General features: G+C 40.8%; 1 protein-coding gene across 2 annotated transcripts in view; it reads left to right on the forward strand.

Annotated features, from left to right (window-relative positions):
- The window catches only part of TRAF3 (TNF receptor associated factor 3), a 108,748-nt gene that overhangs the window by 40,558 nt on the left and 49,793 nt on the right, over positions 1–18,397 (forward strand). For both annotated transcript variants that reach the window (XM_072762377.1, XM_072762378.1), the window contains exon 2: positions 17,993–18,117. The gene's annotated coding sequence lies outside the window, so the exon portion shown is untranslated. The remainder of the gene's footprint in view (positions 1–17,992; positions 18,118–18,397) is intronic.

Below are 18,397 nucleotides of genomic sequence, written 5' to 3' on the forward strand. Positions count from 1 at the left end.
TAACAGACCGTCTTCTGTGGGGAGTGCCCAGACTGGCACCTGAATATGCCCAGAGGCATTTGATAAAAGTTCCTGTGAGGCTGTTAAATCACTAGTGAGTCTCTACAAAGCACAGTGATGGCAAAAAAGACATTTCCTCACAAGCTGCCTGCTGCCTTCCCCTCTGATTGTCCACCTCATGCTGTGAGATTATCCAGCTAGTCAGGAATTTACACATGAGGTACATTTGATTTGGTTGAAAATATTCATTGATTCATATCACACCTTTTTTGGGAGAGGTCAGGGTAGAAATCAGGCAGTATTTCCATAAATCTGACCTGTCCCACTCCCACGAGTGAAACTCCAGGGGGGCATCATCTTTTCCAGGCCATGTTAGTGGCCATCACTTTTGCTGGGTGCCTAGAAAAACAGCATATTGGGTAGTTAGGTATGGACTGAGAGCCTGAGTACTGGGGTTTGAATCCTGTTTCTCCCCTATGCCCCAGTCTCCTCAGCTGTCAGATTGGGAGGATGCTGGTGGTGGTCTCACAGAGAGACAGGTCCTGCATGTGTAGCAGTGGCAACTGCCTATGGCAAGCCCTCTTGAGACCACCAGCTGCCACGGTGATGCATTGGCAGCTACCCAAGTGCCTGCTTCAGTGGGGATCCTTCCATAGCATGTGGTGACTGCTAGAGATGATGGGAACCCAGAGGAAGGGTCCTTGCTGCTACCTAGGGGAGAAGATTCGGAGCCTGAGGTGTGAAGGGTAGGGGTTAGGTAAACAGAGGGAAGGCAAAGTAGAGGATTCTCATCAGAAGAAATAGCATGTTTGCAGGGATACAACATTTCATTTCTATTACCAGAATGAAGGGTGACCAGTAGGTTCTTTAATCTGTGTGTTCATTCACCTGATCCTTTACCAAGCACTGTTCGGTGCCAGGCTGGGCATTCAACTTAGGGTATAACAAAACCTGTCTGAGCAAGGTTAGTATTCCTTATCAGGAGGTAGTCACCAGAATCTCTAGAAGACAGCTCTTACTTACTGAGGGGCTCTGTGGTGCGAGAGCATAGTATAGAGCTGCCCTGCAAGGCTCAGATTCTGTTACCTCTCAGCTGCCAGTCAGTCCGTGCCTGCCCAGGGCTGCTGTGAGGGTTTGAGGGTTCCAGAACACAGCCTTGCTGAGGATGCACTAGTGCGTGGTGAAGAATGTGTGTGTGCCATTTTGAGGATGCTTTCCCTTCATCTCTCCGTTTTCTTAGCAGAGTGAACATCCTTTAGCTCCTGTTAAATATACCTTCCTCATAGAACTTGTCCTGGATCCCCAGACTAACTCCAGGTCTGCCCCTTTGTATGCTGGCCCCCTCTGTCATGCAAGTCCTCATGCTTAGAGTGACTTGTTCTCCGTTGGTCTTGTCCACTGGAGTGCCTGGAACCATCAGGATGGTGAGGTCTGCTTTATTCATACCATTTCACACACAGCATGTGGTTGGTTAATGCTCACTAAGTATATTGAATGAATGGATGCAAAGTAAAGGTCACTTAGTAATCATGCTACTATTTTAAGTCTTTTTCTGAATTTGGTTGTATGGTTAATGGTTTAGTATTTCAAGGGTTGTGATCATGTAATGGTTTTTACTATACTGCGAAGGTAGCTGGGTGTTCAAGGTGATTGCTGCCCACGGAGGAACTAGAAGTTCTTACTGTACTTGCATTTTCTGGAATGAAAGTCATGGTTCATTCTCAGTAGCTTTTCAGTAGGGGCTTTGAGGCTTGTGTGAAGCAGCAGATGTGCAGGATCCTCACAGAGAGTACTTGAGCATTAAAGATGGTGTGTCATCATGCACATTTCATTAATTTTAGCGTTCTTACCCAGCACAATAAATCGTCAAAACCATTCTCCAGTAGAAACCACAAACCAATCAGCCTTTGGAAATCTAGAAATGCCACCCCCCGCTGAGGTGTTTGCAACATTTTTTTAAAGACCCTTATAAAATCTTTGTGATTCAAAAGGCAGCTTTCTGTGCCAGGGGAGTCTCTCTCCAGCGCTCTTGCTTCTGAGGTTTGTAGCTTTCAGAAAGACTGCAATGCAGCGGTCACCAAAGTCTCTGTTAATATGGAAACAACTGGTGGTGAGGTCTTTTGCTCCCTTTCTTAGCTGATGACTGTGGCCTGCAGTCTGAAGAAGGAGGTCATGAAGACAGTGCTCCCCGGGACTTAGCTGTTTTGGTATAAGAGCAGAAGTGATTTGTGAACGTCGCAGCTAGTGCAGGCATGTCCTGCAGCAGCTGTGTGAAGTTACTGATGCAGTGGGTTTCCTGGGATGTGAGATTCAAGATGCCTTTGCAGGTTGTGCACTGTAATTCTGTTCTCTTCTCTGTGTTCAGATGGTGGATGATGAGAAGGTAAGGACTTTAGAAATCATGTCTAATATGTATTTTAAACGTTTATGAATATCCCTAGTGAAAATGAAGAATTATGATTGAGTAGATTTCTTCTGAACCAAAGAAATAAAACTTTGATTTCTTATTAAAGGACAGGGTGAATGTTTGAACAGTCTTCTTATTTAGTGTTGACAAATGCCATTTAAATAAATTATTAAAGATGTTCTTTAAAGAGATCTGCTTGTTCTTTGACTTACTGAACATGATTGAGTTCCAGAGATGTAGACACGGATAGAATGGATTTGCTTCTTTAACTTAAGCAATGACACTGTCATTAATCTGGCATGGAACATTTTGTTTCACAAAATCTCAACCATATGGCCGTGGATGAGGAAATCTAATTTCCTTAGTTCTTATTTGCCTTCAGATGAGCATTTTCAGATGTGCAGAGCTCTGTGCTTATCCTGGGGTGAGTTGGATACTACCTCCAGCTGCTCCTCTTTGTTTATCTAAGAGGGAGACTGAGAGTCAGAACTGAGGTTTATTTATTTGTCTATGAAGTAGTGGCCCCCAAACTGTATTAAATGCATTATGGGTGGTAATTTATATGTCCAATGCCAAGAAATATACTGTCAGGGTTACCATGGCAACTGCATGCATTGTGAAAAGCTTATGAATGGGTACTGAACCTTCTGGCATTTTAAGTGAGATGTTCCAGCTGAGAGCCTGCATTCATGATTAGTGTAAATAAATTCAGCTTTCTGTGTGTATCACATCCCTTTTTTTCCATTTACCAGTTATCTATTCAGCTCAGTTCTTCCTCTGCTAACATCTGCCATGGTCTCTTGGTTCCTGGCAACAGACTATTGTTAAGAGATGGTTTTCAACTTGAGGCTGGAGAGTGAGCCTCTGTGTGCGGGTGTCCCAACACCTCAGTCTGTGGGTGGTGTAGAATGGGCTGGCAGGTCTGTGCCTCCTGAGGGCTGAAAATCCTCGACAACCCCAGAGCATAGCTGCAACCCCGTATGCTGGTGTGGTTCTGGCAGAGCTTCTATCTGTCTGGAGAGCTTCTTTCCAGTAACACAACCCAGGGCTCTAAGAGAGCCTGACTTCTAGGGAGGCAGCCCTGCCTAATTTGTTTCTAGGATATGATGATGGTTGGTTTTGGAGAGGCAGGTCCGGGTTAGAAAGACCCGTGTTCAAAATGCCAAAATCCTGAAACTAATATATGAAGGCCTGTTATCTTCATTACCAAAGGATTGCTTGTTATTGGTTAGAAATGTATGTAGCATAGTTTCTTTGAAAACTAGTTCCCCTTGTGCCTTGAAACTCTATTGGTACCTCGATTACATGGGACTAGAATATTGATTGTTAATATTTTGAAAAAGGCACCTGCACAGCTTGCCTAGGAAGTCCGAGGATGGTGGTGGCTGCTGAGGCAGTAGCTCCCAGGAGGCGGCTGTGCAGGCTCCAGGAAGACATTCACACTTGTGTGGAGCCCATGCTCTGTATTAAGGATCTTTTTTTTTTTTTAAGATTTTATTTATTTATTCACGAGAGAGAGGGAGAGAGAGAGAGAGGCAGAGACACAGGCAGAGGGAGAAGCAGGCTCCCTGCAAGGAGCCTGATGTGGGGCTTGATCCCAGGACTCCAGGATCGCACCTTCAGGCTGAAGGCAGGTGCTAAACCTCCAAACCACCCAGGCGGAAAAAAAACAAACAAAAAAACCCACCCAGGCGTTCCTATTAAGGATCATTTAGATCACACAGCTTAGATGTTAAGCATGAGGGTAAAGTCAGACTCCCATCAGTGGGCATTTTTGGAGTAGCTCATCTACGGACCTTTGTTGAGAATCTTCATCTTACTCAGTCTCTTTATTTTACAGATGAGGAGACTGAGGCCCAAAGAAACTGTGCCGCTTGGTTAAGTTCCACCACAGGTCAGAACCAGATCTAGAGTTAGAAACCTGGCTTCTAGTTTTCTGTTTTCCTAAGGATCACTTTCCTGACAGAAGAATTTTGTTTTTTGCTTTTCTTTTTATAAAAAATAAATTAAAAAGGCCTACATAATAACAGGAATAGAACTCTCTAATTTATAAAAGTTCCTATTTTCTCATTCTTCTTTCTTTATCTCATTTATTGAACTTCTACTCAGTGTGCTGGAGACTTGAGGGGCACGTCTTCTGCCCCTCAGGCCTCATGCTGTGATGAGAGCGTGTGACCTGTGCACCAGAGTGCTCAGCCTGCGCGGCTCTGCAGCTGCTTCCGCCAGTCTGTGGTAGCCTGCAGAGAGGCTAGATGCCCAGGGGTCTCTGGGGGGAGCTGAATCATCACCTATTACCTCAAGGTCACAGCACTGTGTTGACCAGGGCAAAACGACACAGTAATATTAGGTGCAGCTCATATGTTACACCTTACTTATTACAAATAATAAGAGGTTGAACTTGTAAGGCTACTTCTACTCAGTTTACCAGGCAGCTAGGGCATTCTCCCAGGACCCGGCACCTATAGGCACCCCCCCCCCCCCCCCCCGCCCCTGCCCCTGACACTGAGCTCTGTGCAGGTAGGAGGCACATTTCTCACTGTTGGATCTCAGGCTCAGTACATAACAGAAACCTGTTAAGAAACCCATTAAGTGTCTGGATAACTTTGGAGCCCATGAAAACTTATAGGGCTATAGCAAATTTGGGGGTGGTGGTCAAAGATGACAGAGAAGGAATAAAGCTCAGTGCAGGTCAAGCAGCATTTGGATCCTGTTGCTCAATAGGCACATGGTAAAATACAGGACAGTTTGTGATAGTGAGAACATGATTGAAAATACAGTCTTTAAAAGTTTCCTTTTAGTGATGTATAAAGAGCCCAGGACAAGTGTGTTGTTATCCTCCGGTGAGAGAGAATTAAGTAATCTTTCTCTTGAAAGAGCTGCATCAAAGGAGTCTTAGATGTAACCTTTCAGGAGGAGAAAGATTGCTGCTTTCAGATCTCAGGGGGTTACTAATTTTCTTGATATGAGGAATCCTGTAACCCAGATGCCCTGCCTAACAGTCTGCCTTCATCAGGTCTCTAAAGAAAGTGCCCTAGCAAACAGCCTGGTGTTGTGTTCCCCAGGCAGTTGAGATGGGTAGAACCCAGGGGGATGACGACACGCTCCTTGAATGCACACCACCATGTGAGTCCATGTGCGGGAGTACGTACGTACTCAGTTATGGTAAGTGAATCAGGCACTGGTATTAGAAGCCTGTGAAACACAAAAAATGAATTCAGCAGTGTAATTAAAATTGTTCTTTTGACCTAGAAGAATCAAAATTTCTTTTAATTGAAGGAGAACAATATCTTGACTTGTCAAAAAAGTACATTCAATTAAAAATGACAACTTTTTACACTTAGAGAAGCCCTGCATGTGTTACAAAATGGCATTTCACAGGCAGATTTATTAATTAGGATTATTTTGCAAGGGTCTTCAGACCCTCAGGTTGGAGTAAGCACCCCTTTTATGTGCAGACTGTGCTCAGCCATAAGACATCTGTGTAATTGGGTGACTTGTATTTTCTGAGTCACTCCCCTGTTGCGCTGCAACTGTCTCTATAGTAGCAGGTAGAGTTGAAACAATCTGAAGAGAAAGGGTCAGGATAGAGCTCAGGTTGGCCATCTCTTATGTGTTTTAGACTATTGAAGAGCCAAACTGAAATATTAAAACCTCCAGACAGATTCCTGTTCTGTTCCTCCTCTTCGCCCAGGGCTCCAGGGGCAGTGTAAGGCCTAGTGGATACCTCCTGGCCAGCTCCTCTTCCTCCAGCCCCAGCCTGGAGTCCTATTGTTGTCTGGGGGCGGGGGTAGGACTTTTTCTCAGCTTAGAGCCTTAACTCCCAAACTGCAGTTCCTAGCATATTGCTTCCCTTTTTATTCTGCGTGGGGTTTTGAAAATGTCTAATAGTGCTGGATGGTTTTATCATTCATCATTATGAGTGGTATTGTTTATTACAATTTGCAACTACAAATCTGGTAAAACAAATTCATTTCCTACATTCAGACTGTGCTCATCTAAAAATTCTGTTTATAACATTAAGTCATAAGAAGGCTTCTATTATAAGTTGTTGAGAAGCAACTCTGTACCCCTTTTAATAAAGCTATTTTTGAAATGTAATTTAATGCCTGCAAGTAAATTGCTTGGAGGTTTAGTTCCTTGCTTGCAAAAGAAGTGTGAAAAGGAAAGTATTTTTTAAAGACATTTTCTGAGCTCTGGCCAGCAACCCATTCATTCATTTAATATTTATCAATTTACCATGTGATTATTCTTATGTATATATGTATACATATGTATATGTATTTTATATATATACTTATATCCTTGTATTTTATATATATTAGTGGATATGTGTATATATATGCATATGTGTGTACTAATATTAATATCAAGCAGAAGTACAGCAAAAAGATTGGTATCCTCGAATTATAAGGCAATTTTTTTTTCCTATAAAACGAGATACTGAATTGATAGTACTGAGCCACTTCTTAAACACTGATTTTTCCTTTTGTGTTTATCTATGTTTATATTTTTTAAATCTGAGAATTACAGAAATAGTTAATTTCTACTGATCCTTCAGATTATGGCTTAAATGTCCTCTCCCCAAGGAGGGCTTCCATGTACCCACTTAAATGGTTGTCACTGGCGTGTTCACCATGTGCTTCCTTGGCAGTTTTCATGTCACATGCATGCACACACACAGTTACGTGTGCTGTGTCCTGTTCCCTGGAGATGATGTTCAGGACCCCTGTCTTTCTTGTTCTCTCCTGCCTGTGCTGTGCTGGCCATTCTGGGTGCTGGAGTGCGTGTTCCCTCTGAGGTGGCTGGGATGCTCTGTGTCTTTTGCAGGACTGTCTTGGAAGTTTTCAGAGTGTTTTCTTGATTCAACCAAGAGATCTTTTTTCTATTACTAACTTAATATCTTTTCAAATTATTGAATACTTGGATTTTTCCCTCCACCAAGGAGATGGAAACAACTGAGAGTAGATGACTGTTTACATCCTCAACGGTGCTTTCCTCTTTTGCTCTCCATGTTCTTTTCCTTGTAAATGAACAAATACATTGTTAGGGTAGCAAAGTTGTTTATTTATTTATTTAATTTTTTTTTTTGTTTTGGTTTTGGTAGCAGAGTTTAATGCATCCTTTGAATTCAAATATAGAGATTTTTGAGGAGAATGATGTAGTTTTGAGAAACTAGTTAAACTGATTCCAGTGGGGGAAAAAAAACTGATCCCAGTGCTTTTGATATTTTAATTTATAGGAAATGCTCTTTTTGTTTTCCTAAGGACAGTGCCAGACTAGGGAAAGGTGCTGTCATTCAAAATTATTTATTGGGCACTTGTGAGAGTGGACATGTGGATCTGGCATCAGACAAACTGGTCCCAACCATTGGACCATTTGAGACGGTGCCAGGGGCTGTGTGCAAGGCGTGGTATGGCATGGCGCAGTGAGGTCACAGCATGGCCAGGTGTTCCCTGACCTTGGGGCACTTCTCCCTACTGAGTCAGTCCTGGGATCTTTCAGCAGTGCTGATCTAACCTACAAATTTAGATTTATTTTCATTTTATTCCAGTAGAAAATTAATGAGGCCTTCTTTTGTGTAAAAGTGTTGTCAGTAGAATATTTTATGTTCAAAATATTGATTAATTTTGGGGGGAACCTAAGAGATTTGATGTTGCATAATAAATGTCTATTTAAATTCACTGAGTAAATTGCAGTGAATTGTAACTATATTAATTAAGCAAAAGTGAACATTGCAGAATAGTTTTATTTGAAAGACTGATGAGATGAAAATTTCTTCGTAACCTGAATGATGTCACACTTTTGTACAGCCTTAAGTTAAAACAGTGTGATCAGTTGGATGTCATGTAGGAAACTTTGTCCTGTGAGTACAGTAATTTTAGCAAAGGGGGTCACATTTGATTAGGAAGTTGATTTATTCTAGCATGTGAATATTAGATTCAAAAAGATCCTAGAAATATTACACTAGACATCTCAAGTTTTCAACATGACTCTATCTGTAAAAATATATGTGACATTTCATATTCTGGACTAAAGTAAGTATGCAGTGGTAATGGATATTCAACCATGATTTCATGTGGGCAAGACTTCAGAGAAACCTATCATAGTGCCAAAAACAAAACTAAACTCACCACTGCATTACAACTCCAAAACACGATTTTTTTTTTACACAAGAGTAATTTTAACTATTATTCAGTAGCATGCGATAGTCATTCACTCTTTTTTTTTTTTTTTTTTTTTTTTGCATTCACTCTTAACTAGATCTTTTCCTCCTTATTCAGATCCATTTGGACAATGCTTTTCAAGAGTAAGCTAAATAATTCTAGTCAGTTCTCACATTTAAAGTACCTAGAAACCAAGCCAAATAATTAGTTAAACGATGCAGGAAATTTATTTTAGCCTTCACAATATCTCAGTATCTTCCTTGATCTGATTGTGAATGTCTTATGTTAGTCCTAAGAGGGTAAATAAACTCCACGGATGTCAATGCTGAAATTCAAAACAATGAAAAAACACACTTGGTTTTTTTTTTTTTTTAATTTTTTTATTTATGATAGTCACAGAGAGAGAGAGAGGCAGAGACACAGGCAGAGGGAGAAGCGGGCTCCATGCACCAGGAGCCCGATGTGGGATTCGATCCCGGGTCTCCAGGATCGCGCCCTGGGTCAAAGGCAGGCGCCAAACCGCTGCGCCACCCAGGGATCCCCACACTTGGTTTTAAAAAGTGACAAACGGGGACCCCTGGGTGGCTCAGCGGTTGAGCGCCTGCCTTTGACTCAGGTCGTGATCCTGGGGTCGGGGATCTCTGCATGGAGCCTGCTTCTCCCTCTGCCTGTGTCTCTGCCTCTCTGTGTGTCTCTCATGAATAAATAAATAAAAGCTTTAAAAAAAAAAGTGACAAATGTATTAGGCATATTGATGTTTGGGAGTTTTGAGGCATGTATTTTGCAGGATTTGAGTTTATAGGTGTCTGACCTGTCGAGAATAGCAGTCAAGTCATCATGGAGGGAGCTCTGGTCTTTGAGACCAGGCTTTCAGTCCTGCTGACTCTGACTTTGGGCAAGTTGCTGAGTGTCATTATCTTGGTTTCTCAATAGTCCAAGGAGGTCTTTGGAGCATTGGATAACCTTTTAAAGATAATTTGAGAGGTGCAAATGGCAAATCCAGTTTTACAGCATAAATCTTTTTTGATTCTTACGATATCATGAGTCAGTGAGTGTGCCTTTGTTGATACAGTCTCTATCTGATAATAGACAGATGTTAGAAATGTGACTCAAGAGGCAGACTACTCTGTCATTTGGTAATGTGTAATGTTGGGAAATTGCTGAATCTTTCTGTTCCAGTTACCTCATCTCTGTAATGGGGGGGGGGATTATTTATAGAGTTGTGAGGAATAAATGAGTAATTACAGGAATAATGTAATAACTACTAATACGTGTTGAATATTTACTGTGTGGTAGATGCTTTCTAAGTGCTGAGGGTGCAAACCTAAAAAAACCACATTAAAAAAAGATTTTATTTATTTGAGAGAGAGAGCACAAGTAGGAGCAGAGGGAGAGGGAGAAGCAGGCTCCCTGCTGACCAGAGAGCTCGATGTGGGGCATGAACCCAGGACCCTGGGATCATGTTGTGAGCAGAGGTAGACACTTAACTGACAAAGCCATCCAGGTGCCCCCCAAAAAGCACATTTTTTACTTCAGAAAGCTCACAGGTGAGAGAGAGAGAGAGAGAGAGAGAGAAGTATAAAATCTACCCAGTGTAGGCTTGTGTTATGGTGGGTGTCCTTATAGTATAGATCAGGGCTTGAGGAAGGTCATGTCCACTGGGAGGGAAAAGGTCTCAGAAAAATGTTTGGAGGCATATAACCCTGTAAAAAGCAGGTACCGGTCAAGTGTGCCTGACACCTTGCTAGGTGCTGGGGGTCAAGGGAGGCTATAGATAAAATTAGGCAGCATAATCTCTGCCCTAAAGTTTAATGACAAGCTGCGAGTTGAATGTAAATGGTAGATGTTAAGATACTTGAACAGAGTCTTAGATGAAGTGTCTGGCAGGACATAAAGGAAGTGAGAGGGAAGGAGCCAAGGCACAGGAGAAAGGGGCTGGTGGAGCACGTGCACAAGCCTGCCCCTGGGATGCAGAGACAGGGTCTTGGCAGGGAGGGCAGGCCTTCAGTGCCAGGTTGCGTGGGGCGGGCAGGCCAACTCATACATAAGGCCAGGTCAGAAGGAGCAGATAGAAGAGGGAATTTGAGGGTGGGGGTGGCTTCATGAACTCGAACAGTGTCTGATTATTAAATTAACTAGTTTCATGAGTTTTGACTATTCATAAAAATTACAATTCGAATTTCATAGTCTTTGTTTCTCCACTAAATGTAATACCGTAACATTTTTAATTAAGGGAAAAGCCTTATTTGGTCATTACATTTGAAAATATTCTCCTGTACTTGTGCTTTTAGAAAATGAAGTAAACACAGAATATGTAGAAGTTGGCTTTTGTTGGCAGGTTTTTATTCTTGCAACCATGAGAATCCTTTTGCTTGTGCTTGCCTAGTGCTTTCCTGCTGCATTTACTAGAGAGGAGTACCAGCAGGGTGGTAATCCTGCAGAATCTGGAATGATAGTTTGTTGCTTGATTTATTTTTAATTGAAATGATGTGTTGAGAACCTTGGCACCTTACTTTTCATCAGTTAGTAAATTGACTTGGTAGCAGTTGCTGATGGCTGTTTTTGATATACTCCATGATATAAATATATCACCTGGACAATGTATAATTACAGTATTGTTTTACAGTTATAGTATCTTTGTGTGCATGTATTTAGTCATTTCCAAAAGTTTTTATTTATTTTTTAACTAATTTATTAAAAACATTTTTTTTAATTTTAAGTAGGCTACATACTCAACATGGGGCTTGAACTCACAACCCTGAGATGAAGAGCCATTTGCTCTACCAACTGAGCTAGCCAGGTGCCCCAATTATAGGAAAATTTTTATATTCTTGTAACAGTTTGCTGCCTACAAGGTGGGTATGTGTGGGAATATGTACACATTAGACTTTAGTTGCAAATAGAAGGAATTTGAACATAATGTTTCATATTGAAGCATTTTCTGTTTTAACAGATCTCTGAGAAAGAAAACATTTAATTTTCCAGTTCTGATAAACTCTTCTAGTTATAATATATTAGTGTGATGTATTTAATAAGAAACTTACTCCTGGGGGCATCTGGGTGGCTCAGGGGTGAGTGTCTGCCTTCTGCTCAAGTTGAGATCTAGGGGTCCTGGGATCGAGTTCCACATTGGGCTCCCCTCAGGGAGCCTACTTCTCCATCTACCTATGTCCCTGCTTCTTTCTCTGTGTCTCTCACGAATAAATAAATCTTTTTTTTAAAAAAGAAAGAAAGTTACTCCTGAATTTTGCATTTCTGCCATGATGGAATAATGGGGACCAGGAGCAGGTGAGGCAAGAGAGGTACTTGCCTCACGTGCAGAATTGAAGGGGGCACCAGAAAGCTCAATAATTGAGATTAATAAATATGGTAAGGGCATCTGTCTGGCATAGTCGGTAGAGCATGTGACTCTTGATCTCAGCGTTGTAAGTTTGAGCCCCATGTTGGGTATAGCGATTACTTTAAATATTAAAAAATCTTCTTTTTACTTATTTAAAAGATTTTATTTATTTTAGTGAGGAGTGGGGCAGAGGGAAAGAGAATTCTCAAGCAGATGCCCTGCTGAGCACGGAGCCCAGAATGGGCTCAATCTCATGACCCTGAGATCATGATCTGAACTGAAATCAGAAGTCCGATGTCCAACCAACTGAGCCACCCGGATACCCCCCAAATAAACATTTTAATACAGTGCTTTTAAAAAATCAAATTTGATGCAAAGATCCATAATGAGAAAAAAAAACAGATTTTAAATACATATAGGATCAGAATTAGTGATTTTTTCTTTTTGCCTCAATTTTAAATTTTAATATTTTTGCTTCTCATGGATTTTTTCATTAATTTTGATTTTTATCTCTATTACGGAGTTTTTTGGCACTCCCTTAAAATTTGTACCCGAGGCCAGTGCCTCACTCACCTCAACCTAGTCCCAAACCAGACTCCCATCTTAAACAACATGAAAGCCAGATAAAATATATGAAACAACTGTTTTAGACATTGGTCAACAGGCAGGTTAGGACTGTGTTCCCTGAAATAAAAGAAATGAGACCTGCAACCATTCCAGCTTATCCTCTAGAGCAAGGTCCAAGAAATTTTTCTGTAAAGGGCCAGATAGTAAATATCTCAGGCTTTTCAGACCATATGGTCTCTGTCACAACTACATACTAAACTCTATGTCTGCTTTCCTACCAAGTATGTAAATAAACTGGTGTGTATTCCAATAAAACTTTATAAGAACTAGTAGTAGGTTAGATGTGGCCCCCATGCTGTAGTTTTCACAAACTTGTCTTAGAGACAAGTCTCTTGTCTCTTGTCCTAGAGACAGTTTCCACACTGCAGGCAGGGGCAGGGAACTGAGCCCACTGGTCTTACTGAAGTGGCAAACACTCAGTGTTTGGGAGGACTAAGTGGCTACAATGGGGGGCATGCAAAGTATAGGAGGGGAAGAGAGCTACTTGGAAGACTCCAGAAAGCTGCAGAAAGACTCCCTTGAGCTTTGGCTCAGCTTTGGCTGAGTACTGACCATCAAATACATGAAGAGAAACACTTCAAAGCAAGGAAAAGAACCACCAGAAAGGAGTAGACTGAACAATTTGTGGACATCACACAAGATTGAGATAGTGTGTATTCCCATCATATTACCACTCTAGAGTAATATCAGATCCTTTTAAAACTTCTTCTTAAATCTTTGTTAGGGAGGGTTCAGAGTAGCTTTTTCCATTTAGGGCATCAGATAGACTCCTCTCACCTCAGTAGTGGGGCTGGATTAGTTCTAGACCAGAAAGACTGCTGCATACCTGCCCTCGCTTGTTCCAAGTAACAGTTTCCAGAACAAAGTCCCACCTGCATGTATGTATGTTTTTATTTATTTGTTAATGTGTGTTTTTTTTTAAAGATTTTATTTATTTATTCATGAGAGACACAGAGAGAGAAAGAGACAGAGACACAGGCAGAGGGAGAAGCAGGCTCCATGCAGGGAGCCCGACGCGGGACTTGATCCCAGGTCTCCAGAATCAGGCCCTGGGCCAAAGGCAGGTGCTGAACCACTCAGCCACCCAGGGATTCCCCCTGTTAATGTGTTTTTAAAGATTTATGTGTTTATTTGAGAGAGAGTGCACGTGCATGTGCATAAGCAAGAGGAGGGGCAGAGGCAGAAGGAGAGAGAGGATCTCAAGCAGACTCTCCAACTGAGCGCAGAACCTGATGCAGGGCTCAATCCCAGGACCCTGAGATCATGACCTGAGCCAAAATCAAGAGTTGGCCGCTTAACTCCCTGAGCCACCCAGGCTCCCCAAGTCCCAACTGTATTTAAAAAGATGTAACAAAACCCAGCTCCCAACAGCCTAAAAAAATTTTAGTGTCCAGCATCTTATAAAAATTACCAGGCATGCAACAAAGCAAGAAAATATGACTTTAACCAGGAGAAAAATCAACCAATAGAAACAAATCCAAAAATAATAGATAAGGACATTAAAATCACTGAAAAGCGAGTTGTACATACTCAAGGATATAGAGAAGAATGAGCATAATTAGCAAAAGATACCAAAAAACCTGAAAACTTCTGGATGAAAAATAGAATACCTGAAACGAAAAACGCAGTAGAGAGATTAACATCAGGTTGGTACTACAGAAGAATTGGTCAATGAATGTCAAGACATGGCACTAGAAATGATGCAAAATCTAGCAAAAGAATAGGGAAGACTGAAGAGAATAGCAGAGCATTTAGGGACCTGTGAGACAAAATCAGCTGTTCTCAGATACATGTAACTAGAGTTCCAGGAGGGATCCCTGGGTGGCGCAGCGGTTTAGCGCCTGCCTTTGGCCCAGGGCGCGATCCTGGAGACCCGGGTTCGAATCCCATGTCAGGCTCCCGGTGCATGGAGCCTGCTTCTCCTTCTGCCTGTGTCTCTGCCTCTCTCTCTCTCTCTCTGTGTGACTATCATAAATAAATAAAACAAACAAACAAACAAAAAAACCAAAAAAAAAAAAAAAACTAGAGTTCCAGGAGAGGAGGGAATACAGTTTGCATTTGAAGAAATAATGGCTGAAAAAAAAATCCAAATTTGATGAAAACTACAAAGCAGAGCACTCAAAAACCTCAAATAGGATAAGCAAAGAAAGCCATACCAACATTGTACATAATCCCATTGCTGAGAAAACAGTGGTAAAGGAGGGCGGGGGGGGAAGCAACAAGAAGAAAAGACATTACAGAGGAACAGACAGAAATGGCAGCTGACATCTGGTCCGAGCTTGTGCTAGCCAGAAGACAACACAGTGACATGTTTAAAGCACTGAAAGAAAAACCTGTTAGTTCAGAATTCTGTACCTAGAGAAGATATCTTTCAGAAATAAAAGTGAAATCATAATTTCTAGGCCAAGAAAAGCTGACAGAATTTATTGCCAGTAGAACTGCAGTACATGAAATCTTTAAAGGAAGTTCAGGTAGAAGGAAATACACCAGATGAAAATTTTTAGAGAGGAATGAACCATAAATGGTCGATAAATATTGTCACTTTGAGTTGCTTTTTAAAAAATGGATGTTTACAGCAAAAAATAACAAAATTTTGTAGGCCTCCTAATACTTGTAGAGGTAAATGAATGAAAACAAGCACAAAGGATGAATGGGGACTGGGATCATGGTACCACTATAAAGTGGCATAACAGTATTTGAAGGCCAGCAGTGATAAGTTAGAGATGATTGTCCTACCGAGAAAAATCTGTCATCAGTGAGAAAAGAGGAAACATTAATGCCAATATCAGGTATGTGAGAGAGGGTACCATTACAGATCCTACAGGCATTGAAAGGGTAGTAAGGGTAAAATTGTGAATAATTTTATGCCAATAAATTTGACAAATAAATGAAAACATTCTTTGAAAAACAGAAACCACCAAAGCTCACTCAAGAAGAAATATATAAACTTTCATCACTCTATATTTATTAAAGAAATTGAATTGGTAATGAAAACCCTCACTTCAAAGAAAACTCTAGACCCAAATGACTTCGCTGGTAAATTGTATTAAATGCTTAGAGAAGAAGGAATTCTAATCTGACAAAAACTTCTCTAGAAAATAGAAGAGGAGGGAATGTTTCCCACCTCCTTCTGTGAGGCCATCACTGCCCTGAAAGCAAGACCAGACAAAAACATTACAATACAGGAAAACCACCAAGCACATTTATCATACACACATGTCTTTCATACATATTAGGTCCATATGGAAACATATAAAAAAGATATTGCTTAATGATCAAGTGAACTTTATCTCAGGAATGAAAAATTGGTTTAACACTGGAAAATCAATCCATAAAATCCACCATCATAATAGATCAAACACGGAAAAATGAGAAGCATGGAGATGGAACGGAAAGCACAAAGGGACACAGAGGAAATAGTGATGTCCATCACAGGTATGATTGGGTTCTGGAAGGAGAGGAGAAGGACAGTGCAGAAGCAGTGTTTGTAGGGATAATGGCCGAGAAGTTTCCAGAAAGTTGAAAGAAGCCAAACCTCAGTGTTAGGATGTTCAACAAATGACTGACACGATATCCTAAATAAAAAGAAATCCACACCCAAACACCTGGCTGTGAAGCATGTGATTACCTGCAAAGGAACAGCAGGCAGCTTCTCAGCACCAGCATTGAGAGCCACACAGCAATTGGAATAATGCCTTCAGTACATGAAAGGAAAGGAATCTCTCTCTAACCAAAATAAATGAATATTCTATAAAATGTTAATGGTGACAAAAATATGTGCACATGCGTAAACACACAATGATAGGACTTAAGTTGGAAATATGATGAATGGAATTAATATTTTAAAGTCCTTAAAAAAATAAAGTCCTTGCTGTCTGAGAGAAGGGTAAAGATATAGTGGCCTTTGAGAAGAACCTGCACATTATAATTTCTAAAGTAATCACTAAAAGAACAGGGGTGCCAGGGTGGCTCAGTTGATTAAGCATCCAACTCTTGATCTCAGCTCTAGTATTAATCTGAGAGTCCTGAGATCAGGCGTTGTGTTGGGCTCCACACTGGACATGAAGCCTACTTTTAAAAAGAGAATTCCATTGTGGCAATTGTCAAATGCAAAATTCTTAGAAATGTAAGAAATGTAAACGTAAAAAAATTTTTTTAATAGAAAGCAAGTGAGCATGGGGGAGGGGCAGAGGGAGAGAATGACTCTTGAGCAGGCTCCACACCCAGCACAGAGCCTGAAGTAGGGCTGGATCTTACAGTTATAACCTGAGCCAAAATCAAGAGTCAGGTGCTTAATGGACTGGTGCCCATATTCAAATAATTATAAAACTCTATGTAACAGGGATACCTGGGTCACTCAGTGGTTGAGCATCTGCCTTTGGCTCTGCACATGATCCCTGTGTCCTGGGATCAAGTCCTGCATCAGGCTCCTCACGGGGAGCCTGCTTCTGTCTCTGTCTCTCTCTATGTGTCTCTCATGAATAAATAAATAAAATCCTTTTAAAAAATTCTACCTAACAAAGAATTTTTAGGATACCAGTACATAGCCATTCAGTTAGCAAGAATTAAAAAGCCTGACAAGTCTTGTTGAGGAATTTGAGCACTGTAAACTTCTGGCAGGAGTATAAATTATTAACATCTTTGGGAAATAGTTTGGCTTTATGTAGCAAAGATGAATATACACTTACCCAGTAACGTAGAAGTCACATTTCTGTGTCTGCACACCGGAGAAATACATGCTCACATGTTCAAGATAGCTGCACCAGTGAGACCTGTGTCTTTGCTCCAAAGTAGAAACCATGCAGGGGACAGGGGACTGGATAAGTAAATTATGGTATGTTTACACAGTGGAATACTACACAGCAATGAAAATAAATGGCAGGTACAGCAACAGAGGTGGAGTGAAAAAAAGGTAAGACAAAAGAATACATACAATATAATTCTATAAATCTGTTGATATAAAATTAAATTTGGCAAAAGTAAACTGTATCAGACATGCATGCCTAGATGACCCATCTAAAGAAGAGTAAAGGAGTGATAACCGTAAAGATTTGGGTAGTTACTGCTCACAGGGGGAAGTAGGCGTGGGGTCAGAGAGAGGCACCCAGCCCTTTTGGGGTTTCAACAATGTTCTGTTCCTGGGCCTAGATGGTAGTTGGACTAGTGTTTGTGTACCGAACATACATGTTTCCTGTGCTTTTTTTGATGTGTGCAATACTTCATGATAATATTTATTATAAAATAAAAATAGTCTGAAGATACTGAGACTTTGTAATTTGTGTCCAACTCAAAAAATGGAAAATCCAAAGTACATGTTTATAGAGAGTGGTTAAAGTGTTTTCTTTAACTTCTTTCTTGACCATTTTTTTTAATTTACGTTTTTTGAAATTCTGTTTTTAAAATCTGTAAAAATATTCCCAGTGTGAGTTGACCAAGTATTATTCTTACTCCCAGGTAAGAGACTCCACTACATTCTTTGAAGAAGGATAAGATTGACACTGCTTCGCTTCTTTCTTTACCGAAGTCTCTTCCTCCCAGACCGAGCTTTGGGTATCTTCCTTACAGCATATGACACACGGGTACGTCACTGGAAAATTTTAATTTGTATAGATTTCTCTTTGCAGCTGGAACTTGTTTGCTTTTTGTAAAAATAAAGTGATTAAAACACATCCTGAACTTACTCATTTTTGGCTTTAGCAGTTTCACTCTGAGACGGATGTATTTGAGTATCTTCTGCACACATGGTACCATGTTTTGGTGTGTGTCTAGCCTTATTTTTATTTCTCATTTCTTTAAACCAGCATTACTTTTTGAGAATAATTGACATTATCCCTGATGGCCCGGTAATAATGAATGTGT

The sequence above is a fragment of the Vulpes vulpes genome, chromosome 6 (assembly GCF_048418805.1).
Source record: "Vulpes vulpes isolate BD-2025 chromosome 6, VulVul3, whole genome shotgun sequence".
Classification (NCBI taxonomy): domain Eukaryota; kingdom Metazoa; phylum Chordata; class Mammalia; order Carnivora; family Canidae; genus Vulpes; species Vulpes vulpes.